Raw genomic sequence first — 20,714 nt, 5'->3', positions numbered from 1 at the left:
TTTTCTTTTTTTAAAGATTTTATTTATTTGACAGGTAGCGTTACAGACAGTGAGAGAGAGAGACAGAGACAAAGGTCTTCCTTCCATTGGTTCACTCCCCAAATGGCCGCAACGGCCAGAGCTGCCCCGATCCGAAGCCAGGAGCCAGGTGCTTCTTCCCGGTCTCCCATGCGGGTGCAGGGGCCCAGGTACTTGGGCCATCCTCCACTGCCTTCCCGTTCCACAGCAGAGAGCTGAACTGGAAGAGGAGCGACCGGGACTAGAAATTGGCACCCAAATGGGATGCTGGTGCCGCAGGCAGAATATTAACCTACTGTGTCAAGGTGCTGGCCCCGCTTCTTGTTTTCAAAGGCTGTAGAGAGGCTACATCTTTTTTCTTTTACAGATTTATTTATTTGAAAGGAACATTTTTTTAAAAAAATAGCTATTTTATTTATTTGAAAGGCAGAAGGGAGAGGGAGTTCTACTAGTTTGCTCCCTAAATGGCTACAATAGCCAGGCCAAAGCCAGGAGCCTGGAACTCAATTTGAGTTTCCCATTTGGATAACAGGGGCCTAAGTACTTGGGTCATCTTCTGCTGCCTTCCCAGGTGCATTAGCAGGGAGTTGCATTAGTAGTGGAGCAACCTGGATTTGATCCAGTTCTCATTATGGACTTCCAGTGTTGCAGGCAGTGACTATCCCACTGTGCCACAATGCTGGCCCTGAGAGGGGCTATATCATGAAGGCTGTAATGAATGTGTCCATTTCCTCCACTTTAGGAAGTTATAAAAAGGATTTATGTAGCTATAGAAAGTTTTTTTTTATATGTAGTCCTAACCTCTGCTACTCTGTTCAAATGCTTCTGCCAATGTACCTTAAGAAGTTTGTGAAAAATGGAATTAAAAGATAAATTCAGGGGCTAGCTTTGTGGCACAGCAGGTGAAGCTGCTATCTTCAATACCAACATTCCGTATGAGTGCCAGTTCGAGTCCCAGCTGCTCCACTTCCAATTGAGCTCCCTCCTAATACACTTGGGAGGCAGCGGATGGTGGCTCACATCCTTGGGCCCCTGCCACCCACATGGGAGATGCAGATGGTGTTCCAGACTCCTGGCTTTGCCTTGGCACAGTCCCAACCTTGCCATCATTTGGGGAGTAAACCAGTGGATGGAAGATCTCTGTCTCTGTAATTCTGCCTTCCAAATCAATAAATATTCTTTTTTAAAAAAGATACTCATTTTTGTGCAAAAATTTTGGAATTCATGCCCTTTTTCATAATGTGAATCTTGGTGAGCTTTTTGAAGACTTTCAAAATTATTTTTTAAAATATGAATTTATTAGGGCTGCTGCTCTGGTGTAGAAAGCTAAGCCTTTGCCTGCAGTGCCAGCATCCCATATGGACACCAGTTTGAGTTCCAGCTGTTCCACTTCCAATCCAGCTCCCTGCTAATGTGCCTGGGAAAGCACCAGAAGATGGCTCAAGTCCTTGGGCCACTGCATCCATGTGGGAGACAAAGAAGAAGCCCCTGGCTACTGGCTTTGGTCTGGCTCAGCCCTGGCCGTTGCAGCCATTTGGTGAGTAAACCAGCAGATGGAAGATTTTCTCTCTCTCTCTCAGTATTTCTGCCTTTTGAATACATAAATAGATCTTTATTCTAAAAAGGTGAATTTATTATTTGAAAGGTACAGAGAGAGAGAGATTTTCTATCCTTTGTCTTACTTCTCAAGTGACTATAACAGCTGGGACTGAGCCAGGCCTAAATCAAAAGCCAGGAACTTCATCCTTCATGAGTGATAGTGGCCCAAGTAATTGAGTAATTATCTGCTGCCTTCCCAGCAAAGCAGCAGGAAGCTGGACTAGAAGCAGAGCAGCAAAGATTGAATCCGTGCTTTGGTAGGGGATATCAGTTACCTAACACCACAATGCCAGCCCTGAATATTATGTTGCATCAAGATTAATTTGTCTTTTACTGAAGCAGAGAGAACAGTTGAGCTACCTGGGTTGTTCCTATTTTCTCAAGACCTACAAGATATGGGTTTGGTTCCCCTTGCCTTTAAAGATAAGCAGACTCCTTGCCTGGACCAGGTTTATACCCATTTAGTGTCCCAAGGTTGACTTAGATTGACCTACAGCTCAGTATACTGTCATTGTAATACTTCAGCATGCTGAGTAACACACCTACCAGCTGCCATGACAAGAAATATCATAACATATAAGTATTGAACTAGGATAATAACTATATTCTGGCAAATCATCCAGCTTCTCAGAAAAACCTGGAATATAACTACCCTTTGTTGAAATACACATCCTCTTGAATTACATGGCCCATATAATATGAAACATAATTCAGAGGTGAGAGTCTGCTGCCCTGCGGTGTGTGGTGTGTATCTTTGCTTTTTCAATATAATGTTTGCTGCTTGCTGTTTGCTATTCTCTGATTTGCTCCTAATTTTTTTCTTGAAGGTAAGTCAAGGATTTGATTACCTGTCTTCTTTCAATATCAAACACCAACTCCATTTTCCACAACCTTTTCGAAGTACCTTGTTATGTCCCAGACAGTTCTCAATCCACCTTGTTCTTTTCTCTTTAAAATAGTAGTTGACTACTTCATTTAAAAGATATAGTTACTATGAGTGACTGAGAATCTTCAAAGAATAACATGACAGAATTATACCAGTATATGTGCTTTTGTTTTCCAAGGAAAGAGAGTTTTTCCCTAATGTAACTTCTTGGTTTCTACATCCTTAAAAAAAGGTTTACTTGTTTATTTATAAATAAAGGCAGAGTGACAGAGAGAGATCTTCCATCCATTGTCTCACCAGATGTTAGGGCTGGGACATGCTGAAGCCAGGAGCCTGCAACTCCATCTGAGTCTCCCACCTAAGCGGTAGGGACTCAGGTATCTGTGCCTTCCCAGGCACATTAGCAGGGAGCTAGACTGAAAGAAAAGTAGCCAGCCATTCCACAGGGGATATGGGCACCCCAACCCACAGCCACAACATCAGTCTCTCCAAAACCTCTTAAACTCTTAAAAATTATTGAGAACCTCAAAGTATTTTTATTTCTGTAGATTATAACTATTGTTATTTACCACATTAGACACTAAAAATATAAAAATGGTAAAATATTTATTGAATTATTCCTTGGAAAATGGCAGTGATAAGCACATTGCATATTAACATAAATGACCTGGTTGTGTGTGTATGTAAAATGAAATTTCTTAAAAAATACTTATTTGAAAGACGCAGTACAAGAGAGAGATTGTATATACAGTGGTTCACTTCCCAAATGGTTGCAGTGGCCAGGCTGGACCAGGTTGAAGCTAGGAGCCTGGAACTCCATCCAGGTCTCCTATGTGGGTAGCATGGCCCAAGCACTGAGATCATCTTCTGCTGCTTTTCCAGATGCATTAGCAGGAAGTTAGGTCAGAAGTGGAACAATGGGGACTCAAACTAGCTTTCTAATATGGAATGCTGGCATCACAGATGGCAGCTTTACCTGCTGTGCCACAACACTGGCCCCAAACCAAAAACTTTTAAGCTAAAACCATTGAGATTTCTGATGTCATCTGAAAAATCACAAAGATTAATTCTTTTATTTTATAAAAGAGATGAAACAATTCTGATTGTTTTAATGTGTTATTTTTATAAAAGATGCATGGGAAGAGTTGTTGTATCAGAAGAGATACTTAGTGTTCTCTAAGTTTGCTTTGATAAAATGTATTTTTAAAGATTTATTTATTTATTTGAAAGGCAGAGTGACACAGAGAGAGGAAGAAATATAGCAAGAAATAGGCCTTCCCTCCCTTCATTTACTCCCTAAATGGCCATAATGGTCAAAGCTGATCCAGGCTGAAGCCAGACACCTAGAACTCCATTTTTGTCTCACACATGAGTATGAAGGGCCCAAGTACTTGGACCATCCACAGGCACATTAGCAAGAAGCTGGATCAGAAGCAGAGCAGCCAGATCTTGAACTGGTACTGTGATATGAGATGCCGACATTGCAAGTAGCAGCCAAACATCCCATGCCACAATGCTGGCACCAATAAAATGTATGTAATGTAAAGGAACTATATGGTTTATTGGAAGTCTCTGGCAATTGTCTGAACCCTCCCTGTCCATAATTTTATTTTGCCCACAGGAGATAATAACCCTGACCAAAACTTTTATGAAACTCCAATATATGCTTTATGATAGCATTGGTTATAGTAATAAGTTAACCAAAATTATTCAATATCTTATTGTTCTTGTTTTATTCTGGAACTTGCCTGAAGGTTCTACTATAAACTACAGGCCAGAATTTGTGTCTTCATCAAAGAAGAATCTCAGATGCTCATGGAAAGACTATCAGGTACTACACATGATTGCTACTTTAAAGAACAGATTTTAGAGTTCAGTCTTCTAAATTGACATTATTTAGATAACTGTCAGACCATACCAATGAATAGAATTCTGATTCTCAGGGCTCATTTTAGTCCAGTGAAAGGCACAGACAGCTACAGAAACAAGTAACCCAAAGGGCATATTAGACAGTCCCTACCTTTTCATAAGATACCCAGTAATCCTATTTTCTCACCATTTTTCATGACATATGAAACCCAGGTTTTACAGCATGCATTTTAGAAGAAAATTCTTTACATACTTGCCACCAAAAAATAAACACACAGCTATTGCTGAGATTCTAAAGGAAATATGGAAAATAAGTAGCATAAGTTACCTTTATAAGGGTGGTTTCATACCCATTTTATATAATTGGTGATCTATTTTTCTTAATTTAGAATGAATTAATATCCCATATCTATTTATTCATACACCTTATGTTTCTTTATTTTTTGCCCTTGCTACTTCTTTTTTTATCTTGCTCTTTTTAAAAGATTTATTTATTTATTTAAAGACAGAGTTACAGAGAGAGACAGAAATCTTCCATCCACTGGTTCACTCTCCAAATGGCCACAGTGACCAGGGCTAGGCCAGGCCGAAGCCCGGTAGACAGGAGCTTCTTCCAGTTATCCCATGTGGGTGACAGGGGCCCAGGGACTTGAGCCATCTTCCACTACCTTTCCAGGTACATTAGCAGAGAGCTGGATCGGAAGTGGAGCTGCCAGGACTCGAACTAGCGCCTGTATGGAATGCTGGTGCTCTAAGCAGTGGCTTAACCTGCTGCACCACAGCACTGGCCCCACCCTTACTCTTTCTTGTTTCTTCCCATGGAAATGGGTAAATAATCCTTCAGGATTCATCAACAGTGTGGTTTCCTTCAGGAATACTTTCTCAGCCTTTCATAAGCTGTACCCATTATGTTCCAGTATCACTCTTTTCCTACCTCTGTCATAATTTTTTTAAGATTTATATATGTTTGAAAGAGTGACAGGGGGAAGAGAGAGAGAAAGGGAGACAGTGCTTCCCTCTGTTGCTCTGGTCCCCAGGTGGCTGCAATGGCTAGGTCTTAGCCAGGAGCCAAGAACTCCATCTTGGTTTCCCACATGGGTGTCAGGGGCCCAAGTATGTGAGCCATCATCTGCTATCTTCCTAGGATGTTACCAGGAAATTGGATCAGAAGCAGAGTGGCCAGGACTGGAACCAGAGCTCTGGATATGAGGAAACAGCTTGTAAGCATCAGCTTACCTTGCTATACCACAATACCATCTCCATGTCATAAATCCTTGATATTTATATTACATGTATAGTGTTCTTCTCTGGACTGTAAAATAGTGAAAGAGAGCATATCTAAACCATCTCTGAATTTCTAGTATTTAGTGCTATTCCAGGAATCTGGACAATAGTTGGAAAATGTTCATTGAATTAAATAGAATTAATTCTTATGTACTATGTTATACCCTCTGGGGATTACAAAGACAATTAAAACATAGTTCCTATACTCTTCTAGCAGTAATTTTTTGTTATATTTATTGGCTAAAGAGTGGTGTGTAGAAATTTAGAAGAAGCCATGGAACCATTTTTTTTTGTTTGATTTCAGAACAAGAAAGGGACTGATTTTCCCAATATTATTCTGATAGTAGATCTAAGGATTAAACCCAACTCTCCTCATGCATGTCCAGTGCTCCCCTACACTGTGCTAACCCATCATTTAACAATGAGCCTATAATAATGGTATTTTGCATGATATCATCATATGAGTAACATCAGCAGTATAATTTTTAAAGAATGATAAACCAGAAATGTTTCTTCTTAATCTTTAAACGTAACACATAACAAAATCCTTGAGGTGTGTTTAGATTTATTTCTTTAATTTTCCATTATTCATCAAAACTTTATCAAAAATGTATCATTCATCAAAAATATATCATGTATTATTAAAGTAAATGTCTTTTTTTTCAAAAGTGAGAAGTAGTAAGTTATAAAACTCTGGCTTTTAATCTCTGCTTTGTAGATCTTTGTGTTCTTGAGAAGTTGCCAGACCCTGACTGTCCCTTTCCTCTAACATTTTCCTTCAAGTATTATTAATGGCAGGTGTCTTCTTTTAAGGACACCAAAATAATGCTTCCTAGCTTCACTGTTCAAATCATAAGTTAAAATGTACTAAAGTCCACTTTTAGAGAGCTGTAAAAAAGGTTAATTTATTAGTCTTTTTATTTCAGTGATGTTTAAAGAACAGGTTGCCCAGTTTCTTTAACATCCTCGCAAGTAAAATGAAGGACTTCATTCACTCAAGAATGTGCAGGGGAGCTAACAAAATTAAAATTAAAAAGAACCAAAAAAATTTAAAAAATGAAAATATGAAATAGCAGAAGCAATAAGCTGAAATAAATCAGATCAAAGTCTTAGACTAAGATTAGAAAAAAACAACTATGTGAGTATATTGGAGTTTTAATGGACTGTAATGAATGAGAGTTGGCTGTACTGCTATTTGGGTCATCAGAGAAAGGAAAACAATCTAATTTGTATTGAGCATTCCTAATGTGCCAAGCACGTAGGAGGCACATTACATATCTGATCTCATTTTACTACACTAAGATTTTTACAAATTCAATCTATACATGAAATTGCTGCTTATAGAAAATTACACCACTAATCATATTAGAAAAAATATTATTGAAATAATTATAGTGAACCTTGCAGCAAATCTTTGGCCTTGTGGTTAAGTTACTCATTTTTCATATCAGAGTTCTGGGATTTGAGTCCTAGCTCTGCTTGTAATCCAGCTTCTTGCTAATGTGCACCCTTGGAACTGCACCCAGGTGATGGCTCAAGTACTTAAGTTACTGCTACCTGTGAGGGAGACCTGGATTGAGTTCCTGCATCCCAGATTTGGCCTTGCCCAGCCCCAGAAATTGAGGGCATTCAAATAGTGAACCAGAGGATGGGAGCTCTCTCTGCCTCTCAAAAACAATTTTTGTGACTTTTAAAAAAAGATTTATTTATTTATTTATTTGAAAGTCATAGTTACACACACAGAGAGAGAGAAGAAAAGGCAGAGAGAGAGAGAGAGAGAGAGAGGTCTTCCATCCACTGGTTCACTCCCCAATTGGCCACAACAGCCGGAGCTGGGCCAAATCTGAAACCAGAAGCCAGGAGCTTCCTCCAGGTCTCCCACACAGGTGCAGGGGCCCAAGGACTTGGGCCATCTTCTGCTGCTTTCCCAGGCCATGGCAGAGCGCTGAATTGGAAGTGGAGCAGCTGGGACTCAAACCAGTGCCCATATGGGATGCCAGCACTGCAGGCAGAGGCTTTACCCACTACGCCCCTTTTTGTGACTTATCTCACACTGCTTTCTAGGCCACAATAACAAAGATAAAAAATAATGGAACTGGGGCCGGCACTGTGGTGTAGTGGATAAAACCATGGTACCAGTTCAAGTCCCAGCTGCTCCACATCTGATCCAGTTCCTTCCTAATGCACCTGTAAGGCAACAGAAGATGGCTCAAGTCCTTGGGCCCCTGCACCCACCTGGGAGACTGGAAGAAGTTCCTGTCTCCTGGCTTTGGATTGGCCCAGCTATGGCCATGGCAACCATTTTGAGAGTGAACCAGCCAATGGAAGATATATCTCTCTCTCCCTCTCCCCCTCTCCCCCTCCCTCCCTCCCACCCTCCTCCACTTTCTTTTATCCTGCCTTTAAATTAAATAAATAAATCCTTAAAAATATAATGAAATACTCTCTTTAAAATAGTTGAAAATATCATGCTGAGTGAAATAAGCCAGTCCCAAAGGGACAAATATCATATGTTCTCCCTGATTGGTGACAACTAACTGAGCACCTAAAAGGAAACCTGTTGAAGTGAAAGGGACACTATGAGAAGCAATGACTTGATCACCCCTTGTCCTGACTGTTGAGGAACAACTTACTATTTTATTCCTTTTAGTATTTTTTTGCTCTACTTAATACCATTTTGTTCTACGTAATACCATCTTTAATTAACACACAATTATTCTTAGGTGTTTAAATTTAGCTGAAAAGTGATCCCTGTTAAATATAAGAGTGGGAATAAGAGAGGGAGGAGATGTACAATTCGGCACATGCTCACTCGGACTTACCCCTAATTGTAGAGCTAGAAACGTGCCAGAGGATTCCAATTCAGTCCCATCAAGGTGGCATGTACCAATGCCATCTCACTAGTCCAAATGATCAGTTTCAGTTCATAATTGATCATCATGATAGGATTAAGTGTCAAAGGGATCACATAAACAAGACTAGTGTCTGCTAATACTAACTGATAGAAATAAAAAGGAGAGAACAATCCAACATGAGAAGCGGGATACACAGCAGACTCATAGAATGGCAGATATCCTAAACAGCACTGTGGCCTCAGAATCAGCCCTTAAGGCATTCAGATCCAGCTAAAAAGCCTACGAGAGTATTTCAGTCATGGACAGCCAAGACACTCTGGCAAGAAAAAAAAAAAAAAACTAAATGAAAGATCTCTGTGAGTGAGATCCCAGTGAAAGAACAGGCCATCAAAGAAGGAGGTACCTTTCTCTGAAGGGAGGAGAGAACTTCCACTTTGAATATGGTCTTGTCTAAACAAGATCAGAGTTGGCGAACTCAATAGGCTTCCATAGCCTTGGCAACTCATGACAAGAGCCTCGGGTGATTATTGATGTCCTAAATAAGAGTGTCAGTTGTTAAATCAACAACAGGAGTCACTGTGCACTTACTCCCCATATAGGATCTCTGTTTTAATGTGTTGTACTATGTGAATTAATGGCATAACTAGTACTCAAACAGTACTTTATACTTTGTGTTTCTGTGTGGGTGTAAACTGTTGAAATCTTTACTTAGTATATACTAAATTGATCTTCTATATACAAAGTCAATTGAAAATGAATCTTGATGAAGAATGGGATGGGAGAGGGAGTGGGAGATAGGATTGTTGCGGGTGGGAGGGAGGTTATGGGGGAAAAAGCCACTATAATCCAAAAGTTGTACTTTGAAAATTTATATTTATTAAATAAAAGTTAAAAAATAAATAAATTTAACTGAAAAGTGATCCCTGTTAAATATAAGAGTGGGAATAAAAGAGGGAGGAGATGTACAATTTGGCGCATGCTCACTCGGACTTACCCCAATGGTAGAGCTAGAAATGTGCCGGGGGACTCCTATTAAATCCCATCAAGGTGGCATGTACCAATGCCATCTTACTTTTTAAAGTGATCAGTTTAAGTTCATAATTGATCAAAAAGATAGGATGAAGTATCAAAGGGATTACATAAATAAGGCCGGCGCTGCGGCTCACTTGGCTAATCCTCCGCCTGTGACTCCGGCACCCTGGGTTCTTGTCCCCGTTGTAGTGCCAGATTCTCTCCCAGTTGCTCCTCTTCCAGTCCAGCTCTCTGCTGTGGCCCAGGAGTGCAGTGGAGGATGGCCTAAGTGCTTGGGCCCTGCACCCGCATGGGAGCCCAGGAGGAAGCACCTGGCTCCTGGCTTCAGATCGGCACAGTGCGCCGGCCATAGCAGCTATTTGGGGCGTGAAGCAATGGAAAAGGAAGACCTTTCTCTCTGTTTCTCTCTCTCTCATTGTCTAACTCTGCCTGTCAAAAAAGAAAAGGGATTACATAAATAATTCAGTGTCTGCAAATAATTGATAGAATTAAAAAGGAGAGAATGATCCTACATAGGAAGCAGGATACCCAGCAGACTCATAGAATGGCAAAAACCCTAAACAGCACTCTGGCCTCAGAATCAGCCCTTAAGGCATGCGGATCTGGCTAAAAAGAGAGTTTCGCAGGCATGGAAAGCCAAGACATTGTGGCAAAAAAAAAAAAAAAAAATGACCCAAATGAAAGATCTCTGTGAGTGAGATCCCAGCGGAAAGAATGGGCCGTCAAAGAAGGCAGTACCTTTCTCTGAAGGGAGGAGAGAACTTCCACTTTGAATATGGTCTTGTCTAAATAAGATCAGAGTTGGTGAACTCAATAGGCTTCCATAGCCTTGGCAGCTCATGACAAGAGCCTCAGGTGATTACTGATGCCATAAATAAGAGTGTCAATTGTCAAATCAACAACGGAAGTCACTGTGTACCTGCTCCCCATGTAGGACCTCTAGCCTTAATGTGTTGTACTATGAGAATTGATGGTAAAACTACTACCCAAACAGTACTCTATACTTTGTGTGGGTGCAGTCTGTTGAAATCTTCACTTAGTATATACTAACTTGATCTTCTGTATGTAAAGATCATTGAAAATGAATCATGATGAAGAATGCGACGGGAGAGGGAGTGGTAGATGGGATAGTTGTGGGTGGGAGGGAGGTTATGGGGGAAAAGCTGCTATAATTCAAAAGTTGTACTTTGGAAATTTATATTTATTAAATAAAAGCTGAAAAAAAATAAAATAGTTGAATATGGAACTAGTCACCTCAAACATACTTCATTTTATTATAGCAGCTATAAAACTGTTAGATATTTCATTACCATGTGTTTTAGGAATAAGGAAAAGACATTTATGTGAATCTAATTATTGTGAACCTGATTCTATAATTATACATCTCCTGCAGCATTGATCAGTGATGTTGTTATTTAACCCCCTTATTTGTAAAATTATCATAATCAACTACAAATGTTAAGCTGTTTGATTTTAAAGGAAACAGTGTAGTGTGAGTATAACCTCCTTTAATCAATACTCTTAAGTACTCAAATTCCAGACATTGCTCTAAATCTATTGTATAATGAAAGTGTGCTTAGATGATACAAGAGGTGTTAGGACTTTGAAGTTTTTCAAGAACTCCAGTTTTCAAAAAAAATTGAACTATTTTGGTTTCTCTTTCTGTCCCTCTTATCTAATTTTAGCCCATTGTAGACCAATCTGCAGACTATAACATACCATTGTTAATAAATGTCAGAGGCATGGCTTTGTCACTTAATATAAACAAATTCATTAAAAATAATCATTAAGCATTATTGTGCAAGTCTTTTATGCACAGATGCGCTACAGGAACTGAGAGAACACACAAACATGTATGCAAATATGTCTTTACACAGAGTCAGTATTGTGATGCAGTGGGTTAAGCGACTATTCCGTATGAGCACCAGTTGGAGTCCTGGCTGCTCCATTTCCAATCCAGCTCCCTGCTAATGGACCTGGGAAAGCAGTGGAAGTTGGCCCAGGTGCTTGGACCTCTGCCATCCACATGGAAGACTTGGATGGGGTTCTGGGCTCCTGGCTTCTGCTTGCCTAAGCCCTGGCTGTTGTGGCCATTTGAGAAGTGAACCAGTGAGTAGAAGATTCTCTCTATCTCTGTAACTCTCTTTCAAATAAATAAACAAATCTTTAAAAACTATGTTTTTACAATTGTGATAGAGCAGAACCATGCAGAGAAGGATTACAAGCAGTGTTGGTGTTGGGAAAGGAATGACTTGAGATTTAATAATCAGGAAAAGTTTCTCCTTACAAGTGGCATGTAAGCCAAAGTTTGAAAAAATAAGGAAAAAAACAGGAGAAGACAGAGAATAACCTTCCAAGCAAAATGATCATCTGGGAAGAAGCTTTGCTTATGTGTATAGAGAAATGAAAAATGGCAGTGTGTATACAGCATAGTAAGCAAAGGTATCAGGGTTACACGATGACGTTGAAGAATTCAACAAGCCTTACAGGTCATGTTAAGGATTTTTATTTTTGCTCTTCAAGAATCTAATAAGAGTCAAATGTGTCAACATATTTAAAAGGATTATTTACCTGCTTAAAAATTATTATTTATGGATTAAAACATGCACACATCTCTGAAAAATTAAGCTAAACCCAAAAATATGTTGTTTATGGGAATAACATAATAAAGAATTGCTTATTTGAAAGGCAGAATATTAGTGAGGGAAAGACAGAAAGAGAGTGATCTTTTATCTACTGGTTCACTCCCCAACTGGCTTTGACAGCCATGCCAAATCCAGGAACCCAGAACTCCATCTTGTTTCCCACAAAGGGTGGCAGGAGCCCAAGCACCTGGCCAACTTCCCCTGCTTTCCCAGGTGCATTAGCAGGGAGCTGGATTGGAAGTGGAACAGCCAGCCAGGACTTCAGCTGATACTCCAATATGGAATTCCGGAGTTGCAAGCAGTGGCTTAACCAGCTGGGCCACAATGCCAGCCCCCATAATAATCATTTCAAAGCTAAGTATTTTCTTAAATTAATACTGTATACATAGGTCTTCAAAAATAGTACAGTGAAAAACAACAGTCTCCTATCCCATCCCTCTCCACTCCAAAAGGGTAATAAACTTTAAACATACATAGCATGTTTATATTGTTGTATCTTGATTTTTAAATTTTTAGGTACAAGGGAGCTTCCAAAAGTTCATGGAAAGTACATATTATGAAAAAATGCATGGATTTCAAAATTAATTTTACAACAAAATGAATTTATCTTTTCCATTTTTCTGTAAAATCTTTAATATACTCTCATACTATCTGTTGATTTTCTCTCATAAATGTTGACAATTTGGCTTGCTTGTACTCCCATAAACATGCATACTGCTCTTCTTCTCAGAGTATTTAAATCAATATTTGGTGATTATAACACTATGACTTTGTAGACAATGTTCAGATTTTAACCATTTATTGAAAATGTCATTAAATTTTATTTCCTATAAAAATTTTATTTTGCTTAAGATTTTCTTTGTGAATTAATCACTTACTCAAACAGGTCTCCCCAGAAGATCTATACATCTCCTCTATGTATGTTCAAAAATATCAGGTTACCTATAACTCTTCTTTATCACTAAAGATGTCTGTGATGGGGAATCATGTCCCTCTGCTCCTGTCAGAATTGATTTAGTCATTGTGAATAGCTGTCCTCCATGGATCTCGTCCATAGTAACTGGTCTTACTGTTTAGTATATAGAGATTCAGTCCCCATTTTCATTATAGTTCATCACTCCAGTCCTCAACTATGCCTGTCTCTAGGATTAAACCTTTGCTGGAGAGATGACTTGAAACTTGAAACTTTTGTTGAAATGAAAAAGAGGCTTTTGAGATCCATTATTTTTTCTTATATAAACTTTGAATCACTCCTCTTTTTAGCATTCTCTTCATCTGTACTTCAGAGACCTTCAGTACTCCAATGAACTGAGCCTATCAATACCAGCTTTAGGGTTCAGCTTTCCATAGTTAAGTTGGCTTAGCACTAACCCTATCTATTGCCTTCCAGCCTCTACATCTTTATTGACTTCACTGCTTTGCTGTAGTCTTTCTCTGTTTTCTTTGTCCTTCTGTATTTACACCTTCTTAAAAATAATTATTTATTTATTTATTTATTTAAAAAGTAGAGTTATTGGCCCCAGCTGAGCCAGGCAAAATCCAGGAGCTAGGAACATCTTCTTGGTCTCCCATGTGGGTGCAGTTGCCCAAGCACTTGGGCTATCTTCTGCTGCCTTTCCAGGCACATTAGCAGGGAACTGGATTGGAAATGGAGCAGCCAAGACTTGAACCTATGCTTATATGTCGTGCCGGCATCGCAGGTGGTGGCTTAAACTGCTAAGCCATGGCACCAACCCATAATTACGCTTTTTAAATATATATACATTATATATATATATACACACACTATATATATAATGTATTTATATATATATATGTATATATATATGTATTTATATATATATATTTATATATATATGTATATATATGTATATTTATATATATGTATATATATATGTATATTTGTATATATATATATGTGTATTTGTATATATATGTATATATATGTATATTTATATATATATGTATATTTATATATATATGTATATATATTTATATATATATGTATATATATATATATATGTATTTATATATATATGTATATATATATTTATATATACATTATATATATACAGTGTATATATATATATATATATATACTATCATTTTAGTAGAGCCTTCTGATACAACAAAGATAAAATTTAATCTGCTTTGTTTAACCAGAAGTCTTATAGCACATTTTGTATGGAAAAATAATAAAGTCAGAAGCAAATAACATAAAGGGTGGGAGATTGAAAAGCCCGCTTTACAACAAAAAAGTGAAAATCTGCCTCAGAGTAACATACAATAAACAAAACAGTTAGTTTATAAGTAAGCCATACATATGACTATTCACTGCACTGTGAAGAAGCAAAAGGTCTGTTGCTACAGAACACTGAGTTGTAGCAATTGTTAAATACTTGAAATTATAGATAATTTGTTTATAAATAAACAATAAGGGCCTGTCTAGTGGTTTTTGAATACAGAATATATTTTTATGAAAAATTACCCTCATGTATTAATTGCCCTTATTTAGGGACATTAGGAAGAATGGCATTTATTGACGAGCTAAAACAGTTCCTAATTGGAGGGATGGAGCAAGGAGTTTGATGTTGTAGATTTATGAAATAGGTGAATTAAAGACAGTATTTTTAAAATTATTTACACAGATCTTATGTACTTATTTCTTTTTTTTAATTATTTTTTATTTGACAGATAGAATTAGACAAAGAGAGACAGAGAGAAAGATCTTCCTTCCATTGGTTCACCCCCCAAATGGCCACTATGGCGGGCGCTATGCCGATCCAAAGCCAGGAGCCAGGTGCTTCTTCCCGGTCTCCCATGTGGGTGCAGGGGCCCAAGGACTTGGGCCATCCTCCACTGCCTTCCCAGGCCACAGCAGAGAGCTGGACTGGAAGAGGAGCAACCAGGACTAGAAACCGGTGCCCATATGGGAAGCTGACACCACAGGCGGAGGATTAACCAAGTGAGCCATGGCGCCGGCCCCAAGAACTTATGTATTTAAAACATGAAATGCATGGTCTTCCTCTGCTCCAACCATGGCCTCACTGGCCCCTATAAAAATTTGGAAAAAGGGGTACAGTAAAGGCAAAGAAGTAGAATTAAGCACATTAATAGTCACTAGATTTTATTCATCTTTATAGAGTGTTTACTACCTACCAGTAACTACTAAACTTTTTTCATGAATTATTTCATGGCAGATGGTTAGTGATTGTTTGAAAAATGAATTTAAACAGTTTAAAAGGACGAACAAATGAGTAAAGAGGAACAGAAAACAGAGAATACCACAAGAGTTACAACATCCCCATTTCCTTCAACTCCCCCATCCCTCCTTTTCTCAAGTACTACTGTAAACTTATTTATATTTATAGTATAATTTTAAATGCTGTCCCTGTTTTTGCTGTTCTTTCAGCATGGCAGTATTAAATAGCTCATCCTAGGCACATGAATTTGAAGATTAACAATTTGGAACTTTAAGCAGAGCTTTGATTTAGCATTTATAATAAATGTTCAGCTCACACATAGCTTACTGTTTTTTGCAAAATATACCATCAGATATGTTTTAAGAGAAGAAAGAGAATAAAAGCAGAAAGAGAAGAAAGAGAAACATGTCAAAGAATAGCTGTTTTTTAAAAGCAATATAGCTGGTGTTTCCAAGCAACCAAATCTTTTAAAGCTCCTAGGTATTATCAGCCTGCAATGAATTAATGCATATTCAGTCTAACAAATTATCAGGAATGCACAAGTCTGGAATATGTATAAATGTATATATAAAATTGGCTAAGACTAAAAGAAATAACCTAGAGAGAAAATGAGAATTTAAATAATTCTCCAAAAGACTAGTAAAATATATTTGAGCTTGCAGATTATTTAACATGGATATTTGTGTTATTCTTTTTTTCTTTTGTGTAAGAACAAGATAGATTTCTTTCTCAATTTATGTATATTGCATACCTCCTCTGTGCAAGGCACAGACATATGGAGAGGAGGCTGTGAAATGAAGATACTGCCTATTATATCAAGAAGCTCATTGTCTAGTGTTGAGGATAAAACATATGCAAAATAACTACTAAACTCTATGGTATTATGTGATAAGTGCCACATGAATGACACAAGTATTTTCATGTATCCATTTTTCCAAGTTGCAGTATAAATTAGTTGTGCAGGTTATATTCCAGATCTGTGTGTTTATACCTCATTCACACAGGCCAATCTTCTAGCTTAGGTACAACTAGGCTGTTAAAAGGGCTGCCAGCTATGGCACAGGAGAGAAAACTTGCTGGTTCAGAGAAGAATATGTATGTGTGTTTCATAGAATGTATAAACGATTTTTTTTACCATTTAGCTAAGAGTATTAAGTATATATCCCCTTTAATTTTCATAGAAGTCCACTTACTGTTTTTGTCATTACTTTACAGATGAAGAGACTGAGGCTCAGAGGAATGAACTAACTTGCCCAAAGTTACAGAACTAGTAATGGAGTCAGGAGTTGAACATAGTCTATTTTAACCTCTGGTCTGCACTTGTAAATTGTTTTGTTTTGAGAGGCAGGCAGGCAGACAGAAAGCCCATCTGCTGGTTCAATCCCCAGATACCCCACAACATCCTGGGAGCCAGAGCCGTGAGCCAGGAACTCAATTCAGGTCTCTCACAAGGGTAACAGGACCTCAATCACTTGAGCCATCCTTAATGCCTTCCAGGGTTTGCATTAGCAGGAAGCTGGAGTCAGGAGTGCAGCTGAGTATCAAACCCAGGCACTTTGATATGGCACTCAGATATCTCAGTTGGCACCTTACCCGCTAGTCCAAGTGCTTGTCCCGTAGTCTGTGTTTTTAAATGTTTGGCTCTGCTGTCTGTCTGGTGAGACATGTTAGGAAGATGTATAGAAGCTATTTAGATACCTGAGATTGCAGTTCAAGAGTTAGGCTAGAGACACAGATTTAGTGGCCATTGACATCTTTACATCCTTGAATATAAAAAGATTTCAATAAGAAGATACTAAAAGTTTTTCTTATGAGCTGGATTATAAAAATTTTTAGGGATGTAGGTAAATGAGTTAAATACCTATTTGTGACACTTAAAATCTCAATGTAGGGGCAGTTGTTTGTTTAACAGTTAAAATGCCTATGTTTAATACCTGGCTCTGGCTCTGGACTCCAACTTCCTGCTAAGACAGAACCTGGGAGACAGGGGTGATGGCTCAAGTAATTTATTTTCTCCCACTCCTCTGGAAGACCTAGACGGAGTGGCTCCCAGCTTCAAGCAAGTGAAGCCCCAGCCTTGTGGATATTTCGGAATGAACCAGCAGATGGGAACATTCTGTATGTGTATATGTGCTCACTCCATTTGGGGAATGAACCAGCAGATGGAAGATTCTCTCTCTCTCCCTCTTTCTCTCTCTCTCGCTCTCGCTCTCTCTCTCCCCCTCCCCCTCTACCTCTCCCTCCCCCACTCTCCCTCCCTCCCTCTCCCTCTCTCTCCTTTCCTCTCTCTCCCTCCCCTCCCTCTCCCACTCCTCTAAAAACTAAATAAAAATTTAACTAAAGAATAAATTGAAAATCTACAACTTTATTTTTTAAAAAAGATTTTTATTTATTTGAAAGACAGAGTTACACAGAGAAGGAGAGACAGAGGCAGAGATCTTCCATCCACTGATTCACTCCCCAGTTTGCTACAGTAACCCGTACTGGGCCAGGCTGAAGCCAGGAGCCAGGAGCCAGGAGCTTCACCCAGGTTTCCCACATGGGTACAGGGCCCCAAGTACTTGGGCCAATCTTATGCTGCTTTCCCAGGCACATTAACAGGGAGCTGCATTGCAAGTAGAGCAGCTGGGACTTGAACCAGCACCCATATGGGATGCCAGCATAGCAGGTGACCAAAACACTGGCCCCAGAAATCTACATGATCTCAGTTTAGTGCCTTTCAAATAAATAAATATATTTTTAAAAAGCTACATTATGTAAATGATTTAGCTCTTTTCTCTCATTTCTTGAAGCAATTTTAATTCTTTTAAAAAAAGATTTATTTATTTGAAAGGCAGGGTTAGAGAGAGAGAGAGAGAGAGAGAGAGAGAGAGATATCTTCCATCTCATAGTTCACTCCCAAATGGCTACAACAGCCAGGACTGGGCCAGGCCGGAGCCAGGAACCTAGAACACCATCTGGGTCTCCCATGTGGGTGACAGAGGCCCAAGCACTTGGGCTATCTTCTGCTGCTTTCCCAGGAAGATTAGCAGTGTGCTGCAGAGGAAGTGGAACCACTGGGACTTGAACAGGTGCCCATATAGGATGTTGGCATTGCAGGCAGCAGCTTAACCCACTATGCCACAACATTGGCCCCAGTAATTTTAATTTTTCATGTGCATTTTCAACAACAGTATTTGCATTGTCACTAGAGGCTATTTCTGTAATGTTTTTCAGAGGTCATCGTCTGTTTTAAGTTACTTAACATACAAAACTGCATTATTTTGCTCTCAAGGAAATGCTATCACAATTCACAAAACATCACACTTGCAATTGTGATGTCAGTTTTTAAAATATATATATTTATTTGAAAGTCATTTATTTGAAAATTACACAGAGAGAGAGAGAGTCTTTCATCTGCTGGTTCACACCCCAGTTAGCCGCAATGGCCAGAGCTGCGCCGATCAGAAGCCAGAAGCCAGTAGCTTCTTTGGGTCTCCTATGTGGGTGCAGGGCCCAAGGACTTGGGCCATCTTCTTCTGCTTTCCCAGGCCATAGCAGAGAGTGGATCAGAAGTGGAGCAACCGGGACTCGGACTGGCGCCCATACGGGTTGCTGGCACTGCAGGCAGTGGCTTTACGTGCTTTGCCGCAGCGCCGGCCCCAGTTTCTACATTTATGTTAAATTGATATTTTTGTATATGTATGTGCAAGCAAGTTTCCAATGTACAGCTTATGGATTACAATGGCTTCCCCCTCCCTTAACTTCCCTCCCACCCGCAACCCTCCCCTCTCCCGCTCCCTCTCCCCTTCCATTCACATCAAGAATCATTTTCAATTCTCTTTATATACAGAAGATCAATCTAGTATAAAGATTTCAACAGTTTGCACCCACATAGAAACACAAAGTGAAACATACTGTTTGAGTACAAGTTATAGCATTAAATCCCAATGTACAGCACATTAAGGACAGAGATCTCACATGAGGAGCAAGTGCACAGTGACTCCTGTTGGGTCTCCTTGAGAGCACATCACTGTACAGATCAGCCATTAATAGGCCTGCCACCCATTGCTTCTGATGCCTAGCTTTCTTTTCCTCCTGGTTTGTGTTCAAGCAGACCAGAGGATGCAAGTCAATGGAGGGCCCAAGTCCCATCTCTCATCTTCGGTGGCCTGAACTACAAGTCTATAGTCACAGGCATGTTCTCTAGTAGTTTTTCTAAGGTAGACAATGCCCATGAGGAAAATTATATTCTCACATAAAAACTTTCTTTCCCTTTGGTCTGAAAGGGAGGTTTTTTCTACTTACTGCATACTTCACTGATGGCGAAGTAAATCTAGCTATGAGATTATTATTTAGGCTCTTATTTTGACTATGCTATTACAGAAAAATGTTAGCCATCTCTTTTATAAGGCCTAAAGATTAAATTGTGCGTCCTACAGATTCCTTCATAATAGAATTAGTTTCCTACCTTGAAGAGAATAGAGAAATGCAAGAACAAGTTGGGCTTAGAATAGAGAAATGAGGGAGCAAGTCCTAGATCGCTTGCTGACAATAGCAATATTACATGAATACTTAGCAAACAGTTTCAACCATTAGATAACAACTTAAGAAAACATTTACCAGGAGGTCCAATGCCTTCTATAAATTTTAAGAATCATGTATTTGAAAACACCTCTTAAATATCTAACATGGTGTAGTTTAACCAGTAAACTTAAGCACAAACATATAAAATGTTTTTAGTTTCTTTCTACCAACAAGTATAAAATATATGATGCAGAGATTCAGGTGACACAAATTATAATGTATCTGATTAATTTTAGCAGCTTAAATTTCTGGACAATCTTATCTATAAGCCAATTAAAATAAAATTCTTAATAATAAAATTTTCCCATGTGGACATACAATATGTACACACATATAACATAACATAATAGACCAATATAGCAATTTTAATAATAGCTTTTAAAATCTTTAACTCTTTTTGTGGATTGCCAATTGATTTGAATTGCTTTTTGTTTTTAGTAACCTCAGTTAACCATATTTTCTCTCAGTTGGTACTGTTAATACATTATTGGCTTCATCTGTTTACAGAGCCATCCCAAAGTACTGAATACAATAGAGGTGGCTGGAAAAAGTCCATAGGAACCTATAGGAGGACAGCTAAACACAGAACCAACAACGCTTTAGTTTTATGAGCAGCAAATCATATATAACTGTGGATGACAAAAGACTTTAAGTTGCCATGTTTAAAATTATAAACTCAGGCCGGTGCCGTGGCTCAACAGGCTAATCCTCCGCCTTGCGGCGCCGGCACACCGGGTTCTAGTCCCGGTCGGGGCAC

This window comes from Lepus europaeus, chromosome X (genome assembly GCF_033115175.1).
Source record: "Lepus europaeus isolate LE1 chromosome X, mLepTim1.pri, whole genome shotgun sequence".
Lineage (NCBI taxonomy): Eukaryota > Metazoa > Chordata > Mammalia > Lagomorpha > Leporidae > Lepus > Lepus europaeus.
The sequence above is the reverse complement of the archived record's forward strand: the minus strand, read 5'-3'. Positions refer to the sequence as shown.